This window comes from Anomaloglossus baeobatrachus, chromosome 1, assembly GCF_048569485.1.
Source record: "Anomaloglossus baeobatrachus isolate aAnoBae1 chromosome 1, aAnoBae1.hap1, whole genome shotgun sequence".
Taxonomy (NCBI): Eukaryota; Metazoa; Chordata; class Amphibia; order Anura; family Aromobatidae; genus Anomaloglossus; species Anomaloglossus baeobatrachus.
Window position 1 is genome coordinate 879,377,353 of NC_134353.1, and position 26,139 is coordinate 879,403,491.

The 26,139-nt window shown below is 42.0% G+C and overlaps 1 protein-coding gene across 2 annotated transcripts in view; it reads left to right on the top strand.

The window, feature by feature from the left end:
* The window catches only part of GHR (growth hormone receptor), a 511,317-nt gene that overhangs the window by 101,982 nt on the left and 383,196 nt on the right, over positions 1–26,139 (top strand). For both annotated transcript variants that reach the window (XM_075326446.1, XM_075326451.1), the window contains exon 3: positions 25,813–25,885. The gene's annotated coding sequence lies outside the window, so the exon portion shown is untranslated. The remainder of the gene's footprint in view (positions 1–25,812; positions 25,886–26,139) is intronic.

The following is a 26,139-nucleotide window of genomic DNA, read 5'->3' on the forward strand; positions in this document are numbered from 1 at the left end:
TGTGCTGGATATCATAATATGGGGGACCCTAGCTAATTTTCTTTAATTTATTTCTTACTGTACGATATAGATCCAGTCAGACGTTGTCACACAGGCTGAGGGCGCATCTGACTCAACCAGTCATAGACACCTGTGGGCTGGGAAAGTAGTGCATTTGCATTGAAGGTAATGAACGGCCCTGGAAGTGAATGAGCTGCCGCGGGAGCAGTGCCAGATGTGCTGGAGACTTGGTAAGTATGAAGCGCTTGCTTCATTGTTATTTTCTTTTTTTTTTTTTTAGTTCCCGAGTTGCTGGATCCGGATCATTAGCTGGGAGTCCTTGAAACTTGTGGGCCCAGGTTCAGCACTCAGGTACATTTGAAACCGCTTGGATCCGGACTTTTACAGTCAGGGACCGCCAATCACTAGTTCTCACATGTCTGTTAGTGATGAGCTTGAGTGCTCAGTACTCATAATGAGCAGTTGGATGTTCTGATGGTCATGACTTGAGTACCCGAGCATAATGGAAGTCAATGGAGGACTTGAACATTTTTCTGAAAAATGCTGGTGCCCCCCATTGATTTCCATTACATTCAGGTACCCGAGTTGAGCCCGTCCGAGCGTCCAACTGCTTATTCCAAGTACTGAGCACCACTAGTGTCTGTGTGGATAGAAAAATTATAAAGTTATGGATCTGGTAAACAGGGGATGAAAAAAGAAAAAAAAAGTCCCCTAGAAGGGTTAATAACAAATGTGAAAAATAGTTAAGAAATGCTTAGTAGTGGAAAAAAGTTAAATCTAAAGGTCAAAAAAAGGCACCAAAATGAAGGTAAAAATAAGACTACATCTAGCTAAAAAAAAGCCTGATACAAGTTTATTAACAGAATAATGAAAAAAAAGTTGTGTTTGGATTTCGAGAAGGAAAAATCAAAAACTCAACGCCCAAAGGCGTCGGCAGCATTTCATCTATATGGTCCATCATGGTGTGAATGCAGCGTGAGTATATTTACTTTTCTACATATAGAACGGCGATTGCTGAATGTGCGTCAGACCGTTTGATCAAAGTATTACATATGTGCATATTTCCATCAGCTGACGGTTACGATGTCATTCTGGGCTGTGCCCCAGCTAGAGGCGAATATACGTTTCATTTGATAAAGACATTAAATGAAGCGCGCACTAATAAATATTGTATGGCGTTGGCCTGAGGTGCAGAATCCTTTGTGGCCAATTTTTCAATGAAATTACTGTCTGATAAAATCATTGTTGAGTTCTCGCTGATAGTCTACATTGCTGTATCAACCTTATATCACAAATATATCTAAAGTAGGGAACGTCGGCTGCTTTCTCATTGTATATTCTCCGTGACCAATTAAGTTCCATGGACGTGTTTACATTTCTTATATATGTGTTAATCCCTTGTTACACGTAGGTGAAGTGGATTGATATGGTGTCGATAAAAGGTATTGTGCTACTTTATTCGCTTTTTTAGAGAGAGAAATTGTAATAAATGATGCAACACTAATTGACTAATGATTTCACATAATTTAAGCACAGCTAACTTTATCACTCCATACCAGCGTCTTCCATTTACAGAGAGGATATAGGGAGGTAAAGAGAATTTCTATCAGCATAAGGTTTCCCGATTTCCCCATTCTGGTTGGCATCTGACCACCATTGAGTGTAAAGGTGGCAGCGCATCTCTCCATTCATTGCTATGAGACTTCTAAATACAACCAAGAGTATTTGCTTAGTTATATTCGGAACTGTTGTATCAATGAATAGCGAGTACTGGTGAATGTGCTGCCAACTTTTCACTCACTGGTGGTCAGGAGCCGCCATAACAAAGGATTGGGGGGGGACTGGTGACAGGAGTTAGGTGCGGGTTATAGATGAGCAAAAAAGATTCACGGTGCCAAGATCCAACGTCCGGTCTGGTTGTCAGTTGTAGTTAGAAGTCACTTCTGCTGCCAGCATCCTCTATTTCACATCTACTGGGGGCTTAGACATTTTATTAGGCCCTCACAAGTGACTAAGCCTCATGCGACATTATGAGGTGTGTCATGACGTCAAGGGGTCACCCAAGATATTCAAGGTGCAAGATGTTGACAACAAAAGTGAAGTGAAGTTTTTGGGGGAACTGGATGCTAACTTCAGTAAGTGGTACCAGTGAGATGTTTTTTTTATACTAGAAGAGAGCTAAATAGACAAACAGAAAAAACTGAGTTTTGTAAGGCCTTGCATAATCAAGAATAGACACGCACCCAATAATTTATATAAATATTTATTAGAAAGAATGAATAAATAAGGGCACTGTCATGTAAGATAACGACATAAAATACTGACAATGGTTTGGAATACAAGAGAATCAGAGATTTCCCATACTAGGACCTCAACAGCATCATATTGTAGAAGAAGATTAATTCCAACATTAGAAGATACAATGGATGGCCCAGACAGTCAGAGGAAAAAGCCCAGCAGGGCACATACAATTGCAGGGACATAAACCATTGTTTAAAGTTGGAGCAAGTGCGTACCCATATATGGTGCCAATATGAACGCCGTATCAACGGTCCAGGTGGTGGAAGGGGAAGCCCCGACACGTTTCGCAAAAAAAGCTTCCTCTTGGGGCAGCGTGACCCTGTATGATGAGCCCCATGTATATATAGTGGAAGAGAGCTAAATAGAGTACATTGTGTAGCTATCAAATAAGCCCTCTAAATAGGAAGCCACTTTCTTTTTGTACCTCTCTAATATGGATAATTAAGGGGCTCTTGAGTTGAGGACATCTGTCACGGGGTCCTTCTCCAATATCACACAATCAACAGAGCCAGAGATGAGTGAACAATCCAAAGAACCTTTATTCCGTGCAAATCAGAAGGTCCATAAAATATTCAACCACACAGAGGGTAAAATAGTCCAGTAATGGGCAGAGCTGTGGAGTCAGTAAGCCAAACCTTTGACGCCGACTCCTCAATTTCCCTTGCACCGATTCCGACTTCACGACTCCGACTCACACATATATTGCTTATATTTACCTGACCAGGTCAGATCGCTGGTGCGTCGCTAAAGTGTGACGGTACCCTAAGGAATGGACAGTCAGGAAATGTCAGCAGGGGTTTAACAAAAGGCATGCAAATGATAAGGAAACCAGCGAGCCTGCGCTCCCCCTGCTCCCCACACCACCATCCAGAGTCCCGGGGCCTTCCCCTACCCGTCGAGGGTAACGTCATCCTGCTGCCCCTCTTCATCACGCTGGGTACTCCCAATGGCAGCAGCGGTACTCCCAATTACCGTACACCACGGGTGGCGTCACAAACTGTACATATCTCTCCTGTAAATACCCCCCTTCTTTATTCGAGTGTGACCCTTAGCCCCCGGGTCCGGAGACCCTCAAACCACGAGCAGTGACATCCGGATCTGAGCGGTTTGACCGCTGCTGGGGCATTACATTTGCAGTTGACCTGTTCCTGTGAGTAACACCTTAATCGCAAGAGAGGCTGTATATCCCTGTTCCTGTGCAATCTGCACATCTAGCTCTGCTTCATCAGGTGCTCCCAGCTTTGTTTGCCCATCTGCCGTCCTGAGTACCTGATGACATGTTCTTGGCTGATCAATATGCTATCTGGCAAGTCCATTCCTGCTTCATCATCACGTACAGTTTCTGGGGCTAACCCTAACCTAAGGCTTAGACAAGAATCCATGTTACCAGTTGACACCTTAACATTGTTATTTACTAACAAAAGGGATGGAAGCGACTATGGCTAAAAATCCTCTTTTCACCACGTGTCCCAGATCAACATTACAGCATATTGATGTTGTGATATTATGGGTTGTGTATCATTTTGTGTATGTTCATATTTTAGGAGCGTTGCCTTGTTCATTCTGTGTATTCCTTGTCTTGTCTGCAGGTTAATTAGCCCACATTACTGTTAGTTGTAATGCATTATTGCTGTGTGCAGTTGTGGTGTTAACCCTTATAGTCCTTTTGTTGCTGCCTTCCTTCTCTTACTTTTCTCTTTAGTCTCTTGTTGTGTGTTCCTGTGTTTTTGCAGTGTGTCTGAGTTTTGTTTTATTCCTGTCTGTCTTTATTTGTTACCATCTTACTCTTGCAGCCATTCTTCCCTGGGAGAGGGGAGAACAGATTAGTTCTGGTCATGAGAACAATAAGGCATGGGCAATTCCACAATCAGGGGTTACCTGGAGGTTAGGGATAGCCTAGGGTCTCCTAGCTTGAGGGACAGTATAGGAACTCCTTGGCCCTCGCTATCCTATAGATACATCATGACACCCTTTGCACACAATCTGTTGCTTTTTTGATTGTCGGCTATACAAGGTGAGCTGAAAGCTGGCCCCTTGTTTTCCTATGTGGTTTATACAGAATGACATATTAGAACTATCTTCCAGTTAAACTTTTGGTTGCTGATGGAAAGCAATCAGAGATTGGTTTTCATTTTACTATAGCATTGTAAGAAATTAATGCAGTCCGTTGTATTCTTCCAAGACAGTCATGTGGTTGTCTCTGTGTCCACACATTCTCCAATCCTAGAGACCTCTGGACATGTACATATACTCTAGTTCAATTGTCTTTCTGATATATTTAGATATACTGTTACATGTTTATCAAAGAGGTGAAAAATGCAGCATGGCTACAGCCACATTGCAAAATCTTTGGTGAACATACTGTTCCTCTCTTTCCACATTGTGCAGCTCACTGGCCAATTAGCACAGGCGCCAATTCTGCCATATTGTGTAGAACAGACAAGTGTGATGCAAGAAGCAGCAGAAAAAAATAGAAAATAACAAGAATAAGCACAAGGATTACACAGCTGCAAACATTAGATTCTTCTGATTCTATGATTTGGATTTGGGATTATTCAGTTTTGAAAAACAAAAGCTCTTTTTTCAATGTACAAATATATAAAGGGACAGAGCAGAGATACGTCTAAGGATCCTTTTACACTTATGCATGCAGCAGTTACAAGGGGAATTCTCTACATCTAGTAGAAAAAAGTTTAATCATCACAGACTCCGATTCTTTACTGTGAGAGCAGTGATAATATAGATTTTTTTACTGTAAGAGCAGTATGTATTATGGATTCTTTACTGTAAGAGCAGTATGTATTATGGATTCTTTACTGTAAGAGCAGTGATAATATAGATTTTTTTTACTGTAAGAGCAGTATGTATTATGGATTCTTTACTGTAAGAGCAGTGATAATATAGATTTTTTTTACTGTAAGAGCAGTATGTATTATGGATTCTTTACTGTAAGAGCAGTATGTATTATGGATTCTTTAGTGTAAGAGCAGTATGGATTATGGATTCTTTACTGTAAGAGCAGTATGTATTATGGATTCTTTAGTGTAAGAGCAGTATGGATTGTGGATCTCTCTGCCGTATAATGTTGCAATGGTTAATTCACTAAAACGTTTATGTATTTAGATGCCTTTCTTGATAAAAATTAGATTACAGGTTATTATGGGTACCAGATTCTGTGATAGACTGGTTCCCTAGATCAATATCCTAATTGACATGTGGAGTCAGGAAATATTTTTTCTCCTAATATGGAACTACTTACGTACTGAAATGGAAATGACAAAGAAAGGGGGGACGCAGATGGTGTCTTATCCAGTGGTGCCAGAAAAAATAAAATTAGGTGCACTAACTTGGTGCGGTTGTGTTGTAGACACAACCACTATAACCATGTGTTGAGGATGGCTCCTGCAGACCCAGGAGGATAGCGTTGGAGGAGATGGAAGAAAAGGGTTAATCCACGCTCCCAGAAGATCACTGAAGATCAATGGGGATTAAGATGTTAGCTTTTATTGTTCGACGCGTTTCGGCGTCATAGACTCCTTCTTCAAGATCAAAAATCTATAATGTACATTACGATAATGTGGTATATGGTAATATACATTATGGATTTTTGTTCCTAAAGGAGTCTATGGCTCCGAAACGCGTCGAACAATAAAATTTAACATCCTAATCCCATTGATCATCAGTGATTTTCTTCTGGCAGTGCAGATTAACCCTTTTCTTCCATTTCCTCCAACAATATTGAATTACTACCGTCTTCCTCATAGGGTTTAATTTCCTGTGGATCCGCCTGTTTGGTTTTAGGCTGAACTTATGTCTGGGTTCAGCCTTAAAACTATGAAACTATGATCTACCTCGGAGATTGCGTACTCTTTCATTATTCCAATAGCTGGATCACGGGCGATCATCTGAATTCGGTGACTGCATGAAGGAAGCATGCTGCCACTGTTTATGAGCGGGCATTGTGAGGTCACTGTGATGGCACCGCTAATGGAGGCGTGAGCGAGTAATTAAAAATAACCTTATACAAGCTCACTAGCACAGCTCCGACCATTACTAGTAAGAGTGGCCTATCTTACTTTCTTAGCAATCAGAGATCTGTTGCAATATAATTATTGCCTCTTACACAAGCAGAATAGTTGGGACTTGTCCTGCATTTCATTCACACCTGGGCCAAAATTGGGAGGATTTCCAACCTTGGCCAAAAGTTGGATTTCTGGAGAGGCAGAGGTGTTTCCGGGACGGGCACGTCCCCAGAAATGTTGACAAGCATGAGACTGCAGCCTCACATGTCGGCGTTGTTAAAGCTTAATTATTCGCGGCTCTTCTGCAATAATTTATTGATAAAAATCCAAAATAAAACCTGAATAAAGACTGTGTTGGACCTTGAACTCTGTTATTGCTGATAATATATTGTGCGGAATATCTCATTATCTTGTTCTTTAGTTCCTGAGATAATTTCAATTACGATGCGAAAGGTCAGAGTAATATTCAATCTTGTGCCTGTATACACCCAGCGCTGAAGGGGCAGCTTGCTCTTTTGTAGCCAAGAAAATCTATCCAAGGCCTTGATGATTTTACTTATAGACATTTCTATGGTACATATTGTGAACTGAGGCAGCACAATGACTGCCCAGAGGTCCACTTAATAAACCATGAGGCACTCAATATGCCCCCAATATATATCCTCTATGCGAAAATAACCTGTGTACCCAGTGTCGTAACTATAATGCGATGGGCCCCAGTACGAAATTTGGACCTGCCCTCGCACATTCGTCAAATGTATGGGTTCCTGTAGCATTCTAATTCCTATAAAGACATATGAATTGCCCCTCCAAACCTCTTCCTTATATAGTAATGTTTCTCATCCTGGTATATATGTCCCCCATCCTGGTATACCTGATATTTATGTCCCCCATCCTGGTATACCTGGTATATATGTCCCCCATCCTGGTATACCTGGTATATATGTCCCCCATTCTGGTATACATGTCCCCCATCCTGGTATATATGTCTGCCATCCTGGTATACCTGGTATTTATGTCCCCTATCCTGGTATACCTGGTATATATGTCCCCCATCCTGGTATACATGTCCCCCATCCTGGTATACCTGGTATACATGTCCCCCATTCTGGTATACATGTCCCCCGTCCTGGTATATATGTCTCCCATCCTGGTACATATGTCTCCCATCCTGGTATACCTGGTATATATGTCCCCATCCAGGTATATGTCCGCCATCCTGGTCTATACACTGGAGATCAAAATTAGACAACATTTCCTAAATGTTGCAGTCATTGTGTAATCCTATGTGATTAAATCCTAACATGAGTAAACTAGCAGTATTTTAAGATTATTTCATAAATTGAATTTTTTAAAAGCACATAATAAAAATGTAAATGAGATAAGTGATAAAGAACACGTATCAAAATTAGAGAACACTTTCAGATACCTGCAAGTTAGGCTGCTTTCACACTACGTTTTTTTAACATGCGTCCTGAACGTTTTTTTAACGCAAAAACGGATCCAGTGCAAATGCGTTTTCATTTCAATGCATTTGCAATGGACTCGCGTCAACATGCGTTCACCTGCGTTTGCGTGCGTTATAGTGAGGATCCAGTGACTTGCAGTTGTTTAACTTTTTTAAAAAACGCTACTTGTAGCGTTTTTGAGCTGCGTCCAAATACTGCAAATTGCTGGATCCTGACTATACTGCATGCAAACGCATGTGAATGCTGGCATGCTGATACACAGGATCCTGCTTGCTCTACTGAGCATGCCCAGAAACCAGCCTGGCGTGATCAGTCCCTCTCTCCCCCGCCTGAGAGCTGCGGAGGCTCATAACCAAGGTAAATATCGGGTAACTTGCTTGGATACCCGATGTTTACCTTGGTTACGTGTGCAGGGAGCCCGGCTCCTAGCAGCTGCAGACGCTCGTAACCAAGGTAAATATCGGGTATCCGAGCAAGTTACCCGATGTTTACCTTGGTTACGTGTGCAGGGAGCCCGGCTCCTAGCAGCTGCAGATGCTCGTAACCAAGGTAAATATCGGGTATCCGAGCAAGTTACCCGATGTTTACCTTGGTTACGTGTGCAGGGAGCCCGGCTCCTAGCAGCTGCAGATGCTCGTAACCAAGGTAAATATCGGGTATCCGAGCAAGTTACCCGATGTTTACCTTGGTTACGTGTGCAGGGAGCTCGGCTCCTAGCAGCTGCAGACGCACGTAACCAAGGTAAATATCGGGTATCCAAGCAAGTTACCCGATGTTTACCTTGGTTACGAACCTCCGCAGCTGTCAGATGCCGGCTCCCAGTCTCACGTTCAGTTCCCCTCACTCCCGATCACATGACTCCAATGCCCGCCCATAAACTTCAAGTCACAGGATCCTGCAAAATAACACATGCGTTTTTCTCTGCAAAAACAGGATCCACTTTTGCAGCAAAAAAACGTTCATGACGCATGCTAAAAAAACATAGTGTGAAAGCAGCCTTATTGGTGTTAATCTGGTGCTGATTTTTTTTTAATTTTCTGACAAACCCTATGTAACTGGCAGCCTAACTTTCCAGTTTGCACTGACTTTGCAAAAATGGTGTGCTGTTCCAAAGTCACTGAAACCCTCCGGCAGCAGGTTGTCCATTCTGGTACATATGCCCACCATCCTGAGCCCATCCTGGTATATATGATCCTCACACCAGGCCCATCTTGGTATATATGATCTCCATCTTGGTATATATAGTGAGGGAAATAAGTATTTAATACACGGCCGATTTTGCTCGTTTTTCCACCTACAATAAATGGAGAGGTCTGTAATTTTTATCGTAGGCACACTTCAACTGTGACAGACAGATCCCCCCCACCCCAAAAAAAAAATCTCTTTATTGAGCTGAATGGAGAGGGAGGGGGGAAGAGTGAGAAGCTAAGAGAGAAAGAGAGACACAGGAGCTCAGACTGGTGCTGCTTTTATAGTAAGTGTTTATTTCATCCCAGAGCTGAATTCACAGCTACACTGCCCAGGACTCCTGTATAATGAATGGCCTCTTTGCTGCTGCATCTGAATATATGCTATATAGCTGCATGAGAATAGGAATCCTCGTGTCTCTATGTACTGTGAATGGCAGACATAACAGTAGGTCTCAACAGGAAAACACAAAATGAGCCTATACCCTGTAATAAAATAAATAAGTAAATAGTGCTAGTACATTTAAATAACATAGCGATCTTGGTTAACGCTGTTTGATCAAACAGTGTAAATGCCAACAAGTCACCATGACAAGGTGTACCCAGTCAGTGTCTTCAATGTAAATAAGGGCAGAGAAGGACATGGCCCTTACCTGCGGCTAGTTGTCCATGGGAAGCTATGTGCGTAGCTCCGAGAGAAGATCCATACCCCATTTGTACAAAGTACAACACAGAAAAAATGGCTTATTCTGAACAGTCACCTATGACAAGTACTCTTTAAAGGGAATCAGGATTTCCCACCGCAAACCATTTATATGCACCTATAGCTTAGCTAAGTGCAGTAATACCTCTACATAGCCAGTCCCTTCCTCAGTGATTGATATGTAAATGAGGCTTAAGAGCTATGGTAGATCTGACATCTCTGTCACTCAAACTCTGTTCTCCGCCCAGTGCCACCTCATGCTTGACTGACAGCTTTTATGCAGTATGACTTCAGACCAAGGAGCTGTCAGTCAATCAGAAGGAGGAGGTGCTGGGTGGGGGATAGAGCTGGAGTGACAGAAGTTTTAGACTTAAACGCTGATTTGTCCATAACAGAGGAACGGACTGGCCATATAAAGGTGCTGCTGGACTTTTGAAAGTGACACTAGCACATATAAATAGTGTGGGGTATGACATCCTACTTACAGATTGTTCTTAAAAAAGGAATTCTCACTTCTGCACTTTACAAGCCGGCAAACACATTTTTAGGAGTGGACACAGTTAATTTTTTACCAGTCAAATTTGAGTGGCAATTTAGATGTAATCTAGAGAAGTTATATATATATATATATATATATATATATATATATATATATATATATATATATATATATATGTACACATATAATATAGTGCCTTGCGAAAGTATTCGGCCCCCTTGAACTTTTCAACCTCTTCCCACATTTCAGGCTTCAAACATAAAGATAAAAAAAAATTAAATTAATGGTGAAAAATCAACAAGTGGGAAAGTGGGACACAATTGTGAAGTTGAACGAAATTTATTGCTTATTTTAAGCCTTTTTTAAAAATAAAAAACTGAAAATTGGGGCGTGCAATATTATTCGTCCCCTTTACTTTCAGTGCAGCAAACTCACTCCAGAAGTTCATTGAGGATTTCTGAATGATCCAATGTTGTCCTAAATGTCTGATGATGATAAATATAAGCCGCCTGTGTGTAATCAAGTCTCCGTATAAATGCACCTGCTCTGTGATAGTCTCAGTGTTCTGTTTATAGTGCAGATAGCATCATGAAGACCAAGGAACACAACAGACATGTCCGTGATACTGTTGTGGAGAAGTTTAAAGCCGGATTTGGTTACAAAAAGATTTCCAAAACTTTAAACATCCCAAGAAGCACTGTGCAAGCGATCATATTGAACTGGAAGGAGTATCATATCACTGGAAATCTACCAAGACCCGGCCGTCCCTCAAAAATTTCATCTCAAACAAGGAGAAGACTGATCAGAGATACAGCCAAGAGGCCCATGATCACAATGTATGAACTGCAGAGATCTACAGCTGAGGTGGGAGAGTCTGTCCATAGGACAACAATCAGTCGTACGCTGCACAAATCTGGCCTTTATGGAAGAGTGTCAAGAAGAAAGCCATTTCTCAAAGATATGCATAAAAAGTGTCGTTTACAGTTTGCACAAGCCACCTGTGAGACACACCAAACATGTGGAAGAAGGTGCTCTGGTCAGATGAAACCAAAATCGAACTTTTTGGGAATAATGCCAAACGATATGTTTGGTTGTAAAAGCAACACAGCTCATCACCCTGAACACACCATCCCCACTGTCAAACATGGTCGTGGTAGGATCATGGTTTGGGCCTACGTTTCTTCATCAGAGACAGGGAAGATGGATGGAGCCAAATACAGGACCATTCTTGAAGAAAACCTGTTGAAGTCTGCAAAAGACCTGAGAACTGGGATGGAGATTTGTCTTCCAATAAGACAATGATCCCAAACATAAAGCAAAATCTACAATGGAATGGTTCACAAATAAACGTATCCAGGTGTTAGAATGGACAAGTCACAGTCCAGACCTGAATCCAATTGAGAATCTGTGGAAAGAGCTTAAAACTGCTGTTCACAAACGCTCTCCATCCAACCTCACTCAGCTCCAGCTGTTTGCAAAGGAAGAATGGGCAAGAATTTCAGTCTCTCGATGTGCAAAACTGATAGACACATACCCCAAGCGACTTGCAGCTGTAATCGCAGCAAAAGGTGGAGCTACAAAGTATTAACTTAAAGGGGACGAATAATATTGCACGCCACAATTTTCAGTTATTTATTTTTTTAAAATGTTTAAAATACACAATAAATTTCGTTCAACTTCACAATTGTGTCCCACTTGTTGTTGTGGATTCTTCACCATTAATTTAATTTTTTTTATCTTTATGTTTGAAGCCTGAAATGTGGGTAAAGGTTGACAAATTCAATGGGGCCGAATACTTTCGCAAGGCACTGTATATATACGAACTAGAAATCCTTAAAGGATTATTACCTATATTACAATTGGGCACCGACGTGTGTGGGGGGATCACTTTGGGGGATCAGAAGGACAACTTGGAGGCTTCATAAAGTATAAAGGAGGCACTTTGGATCTGTCATGTGTGGGAACATCATACTATGTGGAGGCTCTGTGGGTCATCATACTGTATGGGTGCACTGTGGGGGCATGTTTGGGACATAATACTTTGTGAAGGGTAATTGTGTGGATGTGACACTGCTTGCGGGCCTAAAAATGGGCATTAAGGTATGTGCATATGTTGCTTTTTTGTGTGCTTCTTTTCTGCACATGAAAAAGCATGATTTGGCAGAAAAAACACAGTAGGAAAAAATGCGCATTTTTTATTGTGTTTGTTCATTTTTCACTTGCCTTTTTTCCATGCTTCTTTTTGTGCTTTTTTTTTAGTCACGGTGATTACGGGGTTTTAGGCATTGTACCCCGCGATTGCCGCCGGGTCTCCGGCTTATGCCAATCCTGGCAGTTTAACCCCTCTGAATGCTGCGATCTGTGCGATCGCAGGATTCAGAAGGCAGGGAGAGGAATGACTTGCCTCTCCCTGGTGATCAGGTCTGTGTAATGCGATCACAGGGACTCGATTGCTGCCATATTAACCCTGGGTCATCACTATGTTGACCCCGGGTTACTGAGCTTACGGATTGCCTCACACACCATGCTGTATGCACGGTGTGTGAGGCAAAGTGCTCTACGATATAATCCACTGCAGTGATAAAGCATTGCAGGGGATTATAGAAACGCAGAAAAAAAACGCAGAAACAATTGACATGCTGCTTCTATTTCCAGAAACAAAATCTGCAAGAAAAAAAGAAGCAGCGTGTGCACAGCAAGTCAGGATTCTCATAGACTTTGCTGGGATGCTTGTTCCTTGCTTTTATTGATTCATTTAAATCTGCAAGGAAAAACGTGAAAAAAACACAAAAAGAAAAAAAGCCACGTGGGCACAGAGCCTTAAAACTGGATGAGAACATTAATGAGGACAATTCATGTAGGAAGGTTTAGCTGCACAATAAATGGTCATGGTGCCCTGTGTCGCAGTATGGGCCCCTCTTTCCTGTCCTTTGTAGTTGTGAGATATGTCTGACCAGCTTTACTTTAGCGCCCAGAGAATTTGGTTTCCACATTTGGGTGCCACCGTACATAGGATAAAAGCAGGAAGGCTGTACTCTGCCTGGCCAATTATTTATGTATTGAGGAGGCAAAAATAGGGATGGATAACTCCTCTTAACCTCTCGTGGGAATGTTTACGCTGCTTGACAGATCTCGTTAGACCAAGTCAATGTAAAAATAGGTCTCGTTGCAGGAAAAGTGTCAGGTCTTCTTGAATCATCAATTATATCAGTAAACTGATAAGCCACATACTAGTAACTGGAGATTTACGTGGAAGGTTACATCTCTTGGGTCCTTGGTAAACATCTGCTATGAGTGTTAGCCATGGTGCAGCACAGGAAGAATCCTCTATCTAAGGCTAGAATCACACGAGCGTATGAATCGGACGAGTGCAAGGAGAGAAAATGCGATAGCTGTAAAAAAAGACGAATCGCACATCCAAAAATCATACTTTGACCTAATGTCAATAGGCAAAAAATGTACCATATATACCTGAACATGAGGTTCTTGGTGTAACATTCTGATCAGACTGTATGAAGGCCACTGCCACGTCACCGCGAACCTATGAGCAGGTCCCTAACTTATTTTAAGACTTTTAGGTGTGGTGCCGTGTTCCAACTACCGCCACAGTGACCGTGCACCAGAAGGGCAGGTGACCTGGTGCCTCATAATGCTGCAAGGCTGGGCCCCATGACTCCAGGCCCCACCAACAAAAAAACCACCACAGCAATGGCCGCCACACAGCACCAGCACCCTTCCACAAGATCCCAGTATGTGAACCGAGAACAAAAAGGCAGAACCCCTCTTGCAGTCTCCTGCTAATTAAAAATGCCCCTGCCAAATAAGAGGAGTGCTGGTTAAAGTAAAAAAAATAGTTTTTAAAAAGTTGCAGAATGCGTAAATCGGAGAAGACTCGCCAATACCAGTCAATGGATGCGAGAAAAAATGGACGGCACCTTGACCATCCAAATGCCGTCAGTCATTTACGGATACATTACCAATCTAAAGCATAGGACACTGTAAATGGTTCTGTAAATGACTGTTAATAGCTGCTGAGATAAAAAAAAAAAAGGACCATAGGCGAGAAAAAAAAATTGCATACTCGCATGACATGCGGAATACCAAACTGATTTCACTCTTCCAAATTTTCTGGATTTTTTTATACACAGATGTAAGCGAAACCCAACTCTCTGCATTGAACCACAGAGTGAATTGTGTGATATCAGCAGCTGGCGTCTTTTTTTTTTTTTTTTTTTTTTTTTTTCCCTCTTGTTTTGTATCCGGGATCTGGGAATAATGGCAGCTGCTGGAAGGGAAGTCATTCCATAGCTGTCTACACCCAATTACCACATGAAGGAAGAAAGCTACTTTTTAATGAATTCCTGTTTGACACAAGCCTCCACCTCCAGTGTGTAGGGTTCACAGAGGCTTTGATGTATTGTATTTCTGTAGCGGTGATGTAGTCTAAGGATATCGGAATCATTTCTCAATTTCCGACACTCTGTTGTATTACATGTGACCCGTACAACTAGGAGTCAGGCACTCCATGTAGACTGAGCCTGTGCCGCAGTGCGTGGAGGCTGGAGATCTTATTAGTACGGAGCCTTCTTGTGCTGCGATAGGAATTACACTTCTGATATGTATCATACTTGTGATAAAGATTAATCATTAGATACGGTATTTTATTTAGCTTTTATTGGGTATTCACCTTGGAATTTATATGTTTTAGCCGTTGTCTATTTTACAACAGTAGTGTCACGGTTGACAGTCATATGGTTTCTGGCCATAGAAGGTCACAACGTTTTGCAGCACAGAATGCTCCCTGACTTTCTATTGCTCCTGCTGTTAGTATTCATTGGTATAGGTAGCTTTCTGGCTGGATGGATTCATCTCTCGTCCCTTTGGACCCAGCAGGAGCTCGACTTCCACCCAGCTGCTGACCATCAGCACTACCTTGATGCTTAAATACCCCTTCCTTCCTGGAACTGGTGCTGGCGATATTTTTCAGTTCCTTCAAGCCTAGGTTGCAAGCGATGGACTTGTGCTCCTCTGTGGTATCGTTGCTGAAGCTTTGCTGAACTTCTACGTGAGTCATCTAATGATAAGTAGTTCATGCTTTTCCCCTTGTGTGTCTCCATTGTGTCTCCTATAGTTGTTTAGTGGGTTGACAAAGAGCTCATCCCATCCGTTCCCTATTTGGGGTTCAGCACTAGGGATACCTAGGGTAAGGTATCCGGCTCACCGCATAGGTGTGGAACCTATCTAGGGTGGTGAGAGATCCCAGGGGCTAGCAGTAGGCTTACCATCTTCTCTTTCCCTAGACACAGGGTTTCCCTTCCCTTTTGCCATTTGCTTGGTACTTCCCTGTAAGTAGCGTGATAAGGACTTCACTATGGAATGCAATTCTTTAGCATTTTTCCCCAAAACTTTGCATTGTGCCGTTCCTCTATTATTCCTAAAAAATTAAAGCTGTGTATACCATTTTCCTTATTAATGAAGCAGTTCATTACATGCCCTGATAGGATCCATTCAGTGCCCGCAATGCTAGAGACTGTGTAGGGATGCATCTTAGATTCTGTTCACATCTTCTTGGAGTCATCTTTAGGGTTCTGCTCCCATGACTGAGGCCAATAGTGTCTTTTTGGATTCTATTTATCAGGTATATGTAGATATTCTTTCTATTGCTGTATAGAAAAGAATAGTTGACGGCCCATTTTTATGTAGAGGCAACAAACAACATGGGACCATATGGGAGATGTATGGCTTTGTTTTCCAATATGGTGGCATACATCATAGCCTATTGTCGGAAGTACATGTTGGGCAATACTTCTGATATATGTATCTGACAAAGTTTAGACGAGATCTAAAAAAAAGTTTATTGACAAGTGTGATGGGGTTACTCACTTAGCTTGCTCCTTGAGTTAAGGAAAGTAACACTTACTTAAAAAGTCCAGCAGTTTTATTCATCAACACATAAGCCGCTCTCTGGGAACATAACACAAGCCCTCTTCAAGGAGCACAAACATGGTTTACAGTCTGTTTCACTTGAGGTACGTCCGAACAAGTTCGGATACAACTTTTCCCTAGAAGTATTTCCAAACACTGACCTAGCCTGGTCAGGTCAAGCAAACCCCCTGCTTCACTCTTTCTCTCTGAGGTTTCTTTTGGAGGTATGACAACCTCCACACACTGACCATGTCTCAAACAAAGACACCATTATAACAAATGAGAGAAACCCATGGGTGGCGGTATGTGGTAGCCAGACCCACTCTGAGTTTCGTAGTACTACAGGTACCAAAGTCACCAACTTACTCAAGGGATGTTAAAATACTATATATCATAACATTTCCAGGAGGTGTACCAGAGAAATACCGGAACCTTGGGTTGAATCGTTGCTTTAGGATGTTATTTCATGGGGAATACAGTTATTTAAAAAGTAGATATATCAGGTGAACTGATAATTATCTTGAAAGTTGAAATATCGCCTCCTAAATATGTAATTTTCTTTTCTTGTCTACCGTAAATGTGTCTGTTCTTCTAAATCTTTCCTTGTTTTCTTTTTTGTTCTTCCTCTTCTCCATTTCTGAGATATGGCCCCCTCTTCTCTTGCCTTTTATCCAAGTGGGTGTGATCCTCACCTCTTCGGCTATATGTATATAAAAGAGGAGGGGGGCTATGTCTCCGGAACAGAGAGGCACAGGAACAAAAAAAGAAGCAACTCCAGATGGAAGAGAGCAGCAAGAATTTAGACCATGTAAAATATATATTTACAGTATTTCAGTATACAGCTTTGCTGGGCCTTCCTGATCTAGTGCAGAGTGCTGATAAAGCCGGACAGAGTTCATCTTCACTGCATTGCCCAGGAAGGCACGGCCAGTGGAGATAATATCAATCACACCTAGGGGGCATGATTACAGTATCTGAATTGGAAAATGTGTGAAATATTGTTTGGAACATTGAGGAAGTGTGTTCTATAATGCAATGGCGGTGGTTTAGGGGTCCTAAGGAACATGACAGGTTCCCTTTAGTATAAGATGGCATGCTATGTCCATAAAGTACTTGAAGACTCTCGTTTACAATTTGGATGGATTTCTCAAAAAAGTTAAATTTCCACTGAACAGTCTGATAAAATGTAAGTTATAGTCACATTGTGACTTAAAGCATATCCGTCGCTTTAATTTTTATTTCATAAATCAGTAGTACACGTGAAAATGACCAACTTTGTAATATGTCTTATCAGACAAATCTGCTTCTTTCTCTGCCAGAATTGATCAGCCATTATCAACATTCTCAATTCTGAGACTTTCCCATTACTGAGATAGGAGACAGCAGTTGGTCCTTATGAGATTCTATCCAGATAGAGAGAGGAGGGGGCGGAGCTCTGCCTCTATCTCCCCCCTCTGCCTCTATCTCCCCCCTCTGCCTCTATCTCCCCCCTCTGCCTCTATCTCCTACCATCATCAAAGAATCTCATCAGCACCAACTACCATCTCCTCTCAGTAATGGGAAAGTCTTCACTAAATGCAGATTTTACCCCTCAAAATTGAGAATGTTGATAATGACTGATCAGTTCTGGCAGAGAAAGAAGCAGATTTGTCTGTTAAGAAATATTACAAAGTTGCTTATTTTCATGTGCACTATTGATTTATGAAATAAAAATTAAAACGGCGGTTACGCTTTAAAGAATGGATAAATGAGGTAACATCTCGGCAAGCACACTCCTTGTGTGTCACTTCAGATCTAGTTCACCGGTCCACTGCACTGTAGATAATCTAATACCGTTTTTTAATACTGCATATAACTCAGACTGATATAAAAATTTATAGTGACTGTAAACATAATCCTGGCTGGTAATATTGCAATTAAGACTCAAGTTGTGCTTTAACACTAGAAGTCCCAAAAATTTCGAGCTCCATAGGGTTCCAATGGTAGAAATATTAAATGACCCCTCTCTGGGACTTCTAGTGTTAAGGCAGGTGTAACAGCTTAGGTCTTCTTGACCTACCAAAAGAATGAAAAAAAAAATCACTGGACTGAAGAGAAATAAGTCAAGGATTGTATAGGAAATAAAGTTCAATCCAAATGACAATGTTAGGATAGAATACGGTCATATTCATGGCTATGTGGACTGTATTACACATGTTAGGATTATATACACGACTCAGCAGACGATACTGTGATCTGTGCAGAGCTGTTATGTCACTGTGGAGCTCAGATCACAGTTATTAGCACTGAATACAGGTTCGGTCACAAGCGCTAAAATGCCCTGTGCGCACACTGCGTTTTTACCAGCTTTTTTTGCGTTTTTGCTGCAGAAATTTCTTGAGAAAATTGTTGTGACCTTTCTGCAGACATTCCTCAGCAAAACCTATGAAAAAGAAAATAGCTGTGCGCACACTGAGTTTTTTTCTTAATGAAAATTCTTTCTGCAGAATTTCTTGAGAAAAAGAATAAGCATGTCACTTCTTTTCTGCATATACCTGTGTTTTTTGCCATAGATAATGGTAAAAAAACCCCGCAGGGACCAACCTACGGGAAAAACGCATCAAAAACGCATAAAAAATGTGGTAAATATGCAGTAAAAACACATGCGTTATTGATGCGTTTGTTGAACGCAAGTGCACTGATCTTTCAGACTCAAGAAATTTCTTGAGAAAAATCCTTTTTCTAGAGCACACAGGGCCTAATGGTGTCTTTTATTCAGTGAGGTGGAACCACCTCTGGATGTAGTCACCACCACAGTTCTAGTGCTCAGACTTGTGCTCACCAGTTATTACTGCGATCTGAGTACCCCAATGATATGACCACTCCTCTCAGATCACGGTAATTACCGGACAGCCCTCATCAGGTCCGATCAACTGGGCTACGGCAGAGTCTTAATTCAGCGGTGAGTACATCACTGGACGAAATCACCACCGCAGTGCTGGTACCTAGAACTCACAAGAAATTGCTGTGATCTGAGCACCACAATGATACAACAGCTCCGCAAGGATCACTGTAATTACAGATGATAGAGGAAAATTGAAAAATGTTACCCTGTGCATACCGTTGGCCACAGTATAGCAATAGATTAGGTCAGACGCCGACTGCAGTCTCGCATGCCTTGCGACTGTTGTATTTGCGTTGTGGAAGTGTCCTGCTCTTACACACCAGCAAATAAAAATGGCAGTTAAGTTATAAAAAAACATATTTACACCATTTAATTTTATAGCCTATGAAACTGGACTTTTTAACATTAAAGGGAACCTGTCACCAGGTTTTTCCATTATGAGCTGCAGCCACCACCAGTAAGGTCTTATATACAGCATTTCAGAGTACTGTATATAAGAGGCCAGCTCTGTATAACATAAAAAACAGCTTTTATAATACTCAACTATTGGGTGCTTCAGATTGATGGGCGTCGCTGCTCTCGGTCCGGCGCCTCCTCCATCTTGTGCGATCAACGTCCTCCTGCCTAACCCTGTGTGCATGACGCGTCCTGCCTCATTCACAGAGAGGCCTTCATTGTGCTCCTGCACATGCGCACTTTGACCTGCATGGCTGAGGACAGATCAAAGTACTGTAGTGCACATGAGCGGACATTCTTTGACTTTTTCTTGCGCCTGCGCATAACTTTACTTTTTGATCGGCCTTCAGCCGGGCAGATCAAAGGGTGTATGCGCAGGAGCGCAATGGAGGCCTCTCTGGGAATGACGCAGGACATGTCATGCACATGGGGCTGGGCAAGAAGACTGTAAACCCACAAGATTGAAGAGGCGCCGGACCGAGAGCAGTGACACCCATTGGACTGGACCGCCCCCTAGGTGAGTATTATATAGGTGTTTTTTTTACATTATACAGAGTATTCTAGATTGCTGTATATAAGAGCTCACTGGTAGTGGCCGTAGCTTGTATGGGAAAACCTGCTGACAGGTTCCCTTTAAGAACCCGAAGAAGTATACTATGGAATTTTTTGCATTATTTTAACTTTTAGGATGACAAAGTTTTTTGGATTGTATTATATTGGAATCGGTGCTGGGTCCTCCCTTCTCCTTTCTTCGGCTTCTAATCGCGGACCTGCCTGTCCGGTGGACTGCGTGCACTCCACAAAGTCCTGGAACGCATTTATTCGGGTAAGCTGAAAGGTTTTTTTTCCCATTAAGAGCACAAGAATGCTTAGTCCGAGCCATGCATTCCTGTGTATGGGACAGGCTTGTTGGCCGACTGTTATCTAATGTGTATGGGGGCCTTCAAAATAAGATATTTTTCCGAAAACCGTTTGAATCCTATTTATCGTTTAATTACTTCTGCTGATACCAACTGGAATATATCTCATACATTGGAGATAGATAGAATCTAGCTACAGCAAAACAAACAAAGAAACCTATGTAATATGATGGACATGTTCAACATTGCTACATTTTACTCCTATATTATCAAGTTAAATGAAATCTCTTCTTTGGTCTTCAAAGTTTCTCTAGACATTGAGACTCCACATGGTTTACAACTCGAGTGGTTCCTATAGTGAATTGCTGCAGGCACTTTCTCGATGTGATGTAACTCTGATAAATAACCTAAGGTATCTGCTGCATAAAAATAAAGAACACTCTGTGCCGCTGTCCACCTAAGGCCGTCAATCGTGCTCATGTATGGAAACATTTACGAAGAGATTTATGACATAAAGCTCTGGAAGAACTTGTATGATGGCAATATGTGTGTGAGTGTCGACTTATTAGCTTCGGGTATTAGCTGAGTCTTGTTTTACACAGCTGAATGTAACATTATGAGATTTATAGGAATTAGCATGCTTTTACTGTCTACTTTTGCTCTGGGGCTCTGTAGGTGATCAGTTGTAATGGGCCTTAATTAACCCATAGGCGGCATTGGGTGGATGCTCACCGATGACTGGTAGCAATTGCACGGTGATATGCTTAGGCTAAACCAAATAATTTCACTATTCTAATGGACAATGGCTTTCATATTATACCTTACAGTCCATCTAAAATGTATATGGGTGACACACTGTATACATAAACTCTCGCCCATTGTATTGATTCCCGATATTTTCCCGCAGTGAGTATAAAACATGAGGTCTATCCATACCCAGCATCAATCCTTGAGAAACTGGTGATGTATAGGTCCTTGATAAAAGTGTTGGGATACACATCTTATCTATTGAGTTCAGGTTTTGTTATTCATTCCATTAGCATATTAGTGATATTGAAAAGTGGAAGGAACGATAGCCTTTGCAAATCTGGATATTGGAAATGCAGCTGATGTGATTTATCTGGACTTCGCAAAGACATTTAATACTGTGCCACATAATAGCCTTAAACTGAAGCTGAAGAAAAAGGGACTAGGGGAAACTATATGCAACTGGGTAAGGAATTGGCTAAAAGATAGGGAACAAAGAGTAGTCATAAACTGTACATTCTCTAAATGTGCTATAGTCAGCAGTGGGGTGCCGCAGGGATCTGTCCTAGGACTAAGGGTACCGGCTCACTAAACGACGTACCAGCAATTCCGACCACGATACGACCTGGTCAGGATCGCTGGTACGCCGCTACAGGGTCGCTAGTGAGCTGTCAAACAGTCAGATCTCACCAGCGACCAGCTACCAGCCACCAGCGACTCGTGTAACGATGCTGCGCTTGGTAACCTGGTAACTAATCGGGTAACTAAGCAAAGCGCTTTGCTTGGTTACCCGATATTTACCCTGGTTACTAGCGTACACAGCTTACAGGCTGCCAGCACTGGCTCCCTGTATATTTAGCTAGCGTACACATCAGGTTACTAAGCAAAGTGCTTTGCTTAGTTACCCGATATTTACCCTGGTTACCAGTGTACGCTGCTTACACAGAGTCTGTGCTCGTTGGTCTCCCGCTGTCCAACACGCCGATGTGTGCTGCACAGCAGGAGACCAACAAGCAAAAAATGAACCAGAGCAGTGTGTAACGATCAGCGATTTCACAGCAGGGGCCAGGTCGCTGCTTAGTGTCACACACAGTGAGATCGCTGATGAGGTCACTGGTACGTCACAAAACCTGTGACTCAGCAGCGATCTAGCTATGTGAGAAGTACCCCTAACTCTTTTTAATCTCTTTATTAATGACCTTGTGAATGGGATTGATAGTAAAGTGTCAGTCTTTGCTGATGACGCCAAACTATGTAGGATATTAAAAACTGACCTTGATAATGCAATATTACAAAACGATCTGGATAAGATGTCAGAATGGGCAGATACTTGGCAAATGAGATTTAATGTTGATAAATGTAAAGTAATGCACCTAGGACAGAGTAATCCTATAGCTGTGTGTACATTAAATGGAAGTAAACTTGAATCTACAGAACAGGAGAAGGACTTGGGTATTCTGGTTACAAGTAAGCTGAGCAGCAGCACTCAATGTCAGACAGCAGCCGCAAAAGCAAACAAGATTCTAGGGTGTATAAAAAGAGAGATTAGATCATGTGATCCCAACGTATTGCTACCCCTCTATAAATCACTTGTATGGCCACATCTGGAATATGGGATTCAGTTTTGGGCTCCACATTTTATAAAAGGACATCAGAAGTTAGAGTCCGTTCAAAGGCGGGTAACTAGATTATTGCAAGGAATGGAGGCCTCCCATATGATGACAGGTTGGAAAAGTTAGAGTTGTTTAGCTTAGAAAAAAGACGTCTCAGAGGAGATCTCATTTATATGTATAAATACATGTGTGTTCAATATAAAGGACTGGCACATGACTTATTCCTTCCGAAGACAATACTAAGGACCACTGCGAGTGGAAGAAATGAGATTCTCGCAGCTAAACAGGAAAGTGTTCTTTACAGTTGGAGCAGTCAGACTGTGGAATGCCCTACCACAAGAGGTAGTAATGGCAGATACTATAACAGCTTTTAAAAAAGGGCAGAAAGAAAAGCCCGGACGCCTGCCCTGAAGGGGCTCAAGGGAGGGCAACATGACTGAGGAGGGATGCTAGGCCTGGGGGTTAGCAAGGGGTTAAGGTGTAGGGCATTTTGTGCTGGAAAAATGGGAGGTGGAGTTATAAGGGCTGTGGGGCCATGTAATTGGTCAGGGTGTTGTCAGTGGTAGGGGAGTATATAGGACAGGATATGAGGGGGGAGTTTCATTCACTACCTGGAAGACGTCCGGAATTGGCCCGCCCGCCCATTTTCAAGAATTCTGGAGATCTACATGGCGAGACGAAGAGGATTGACCTTGTCGCAGCAGTCGGTGGAAAGGAGGGGGGTATTTGAAGTCGGTGGATTGCACAAAGAGCGGGGGGGGAGCCCAGTGCAGGAGCGGGTTACCGCTGGTGGTGCAATGGTATAGTTGGTGGGTCCCTGCTGTGCTCGGTCACAGCGGGACATGTTAACGTGGGACCCTGCTGTGCTGGGTCACAGCAGGGCATGTTAATGTGCTGGGTGTCTTCGAGCCGGTGTGGTGCGGCTGAGGGCACATGGTGGAGCAACACTCGGCTGGGTGTCCTTGAGCCGGTGTATTGCGGCTGAGGGCACATGGTGGAGCTGGTGTTGCAATCATGTACAACGGGATTCTTCACTTACCCCCCCTCCTTTGCTGGTGGTTATGTTTTATGGAGTTATTACTATATATTTATGAATAAAATGTTATTGATTATTTTGATGATAATAAACGAGGCTGCTGTGGCCTCTTACATCCAATGTCACGCAGTCTGTGTCTTATTTTGGTTGGGAAGCGGTAAAAAGGTGGATAACTGGTTGGGTTAGTACGGCAAGATAGGGCCGACAGTCAAACTTTCCTAAGTCATGATTTCCTTAGTACACACAACATTGTCGGTTATAAACAACTTAATGACAAAAATTATAATTGATGGAGGAAGGTTGCACTAGACCAGTGATTCCCAACTCCAGTCCTCACGGCCCCCAACAGGTCATGTTTTCAGGATTTCCTTAGCATTGCACAGGTGATGGAAGCATTATCATGGGATCACCTGTGTAAAGCTAAGGAAATTCTGAAACCATGACCTGTTGTGGGCTGTGAGGACTGGAGTTTGGGAATCACTGTACTAGATGGATGGAGGGCTTTTTTCAACCTATGGAACTATGTGACTCATAGACCACATAAAGTTAGAGCGGTATCACTGAGTGCTGAAGAGAAGAGGGTATAAAAGTCACCAAAGCTCTATTGACTCCATAACTGAAAAGTCCATATCTCCTCTGGTATTAATATCAGCACAGAAAGTGTGCAACCGAAGCTTCATGGCATGGGTTTCCATGGCTGGGTGGCTTCATGTAAGCCTTACATTACCAAGCACAATATCATCATCAAAGGATGAAGTGATAGAAAGTGGCTGCTAGACTCAGGGTCAGTAGGAACTTGTTGTGTGGAGTGATGATGGATCATGTGGCTAGCTGTCCAGTTTGTTGGAGGATCTCAATGTGGGTAGATGAAAGTATTAAAAGCTTCACTGCCGTGGAAGAAATCCCATAATTAGGCTGATGACTGATAAAAATCTTTTTTTTGTCAACACGTTTGAAAAGTCACACCAATGTGATTTTTGTCCTGGACAAGGAGAAATATCTCTGAAACACGTTGACAAAGATCACTATCATTCATCAATCTGATTTGGGAATTTCTTCCACGAACAGTGTGGAACAGTTTGTGGAAGGCTTTTTTCTGTCCATAACTGTACCCAGTGCACAAAGCAAAGTCCATAAAATATTGGTTGGGGTAGATTGGTGTGGAAGAACATGACCGGCCGCACAGAGCCCCGATCTCCACCCCATTGAGCACCTTTGGGATGAACCTAAAAGGAGGGTGCGAAACAGGACCTCTCATCCAACATAAGTCTCTGACCTCAGAAATGCTCTTCTGGGTGAATGGGTAACAACTCAAAAATCTTGTAGAAAGCTTTTTCACTGGAGTTAAAGCTTTTATAGCTCAAAAGGGGGGACATTCTCAATATTAATGCTAATGGATTTAGAATTGGATGTTATAAAACCTCCTTCAGGTGTAATATGTCGGTGTCACAATATTTACACACTTTACAATATATGTCCAAGTGATGAATGTGCCCCATGGGCATTTTGATATGCTCACACTCATCAGTGCCTAATATATAACACAACTTTCCGATATTCTCCTCTGCATTGGGTACAGGCGTATAGAGGAACAAGACTGCAAATGGACCATGTTGGTGGGGAGGGCACGTGTCTGAGAGCGGATGGGAGGGATTTGATAGTCGATGGTTTTATTCTGTACTTAATGGGAAGTCAAAAACTGACTTCCTGTCTACACAGGAGGACTTGTAGTTGACTGGTAGTCAAACTCTTATCATGAGACACAGAAAAGGCTTGACAATGCATAGATGCAGCTAAGATCAGATGGAGCAAATTACTTAGCCAGAATATTAGTGAGTTTAATATTATATTTGAAAAAAAAAAGAATTTCATGAGTTCTACGAGTAGTCCATAGTCCCAGTCCATAAAATAACTCGTATATTTTTTTTTCATGCTCATAAACTGGGCTTGCCATTAACTCTTTGAATTTGACTCACTAATGTGTTAAAACACTAGTGTTTGCATGATTTTAATATTACGTACAATTATGTCAAACAGAACTAATAACCTTACGATACCACTTTCCCTATGTTATCACTTAATATTTGTTTATTTCATTTTTCTATTATAGATTCTGAGTCTGTTCTTCAAAAATCTTCCCTCCATGTCTCCTGGAAGCAAGTGTAGAGTCCAGACAACTGGAGGTAGGATTCATAACTGATAATGTTCAGATTTACGGATCATTTATTGAAATGTATTATATAAACTGGTAATATGAACTGATACTATAGGTACTTATCATTTATTATAGTTGAGTATATAACACCACTGCACTTTACAGACATTGTCATCACTGTCCCCATTGGAGCTTGCCATATTGCCAAATTGTTGACGGACGGTGGTTGTGATGATTTGTGTGTTCTCTGCTGTAGGCTTAGTGATCACAGTATATATAATG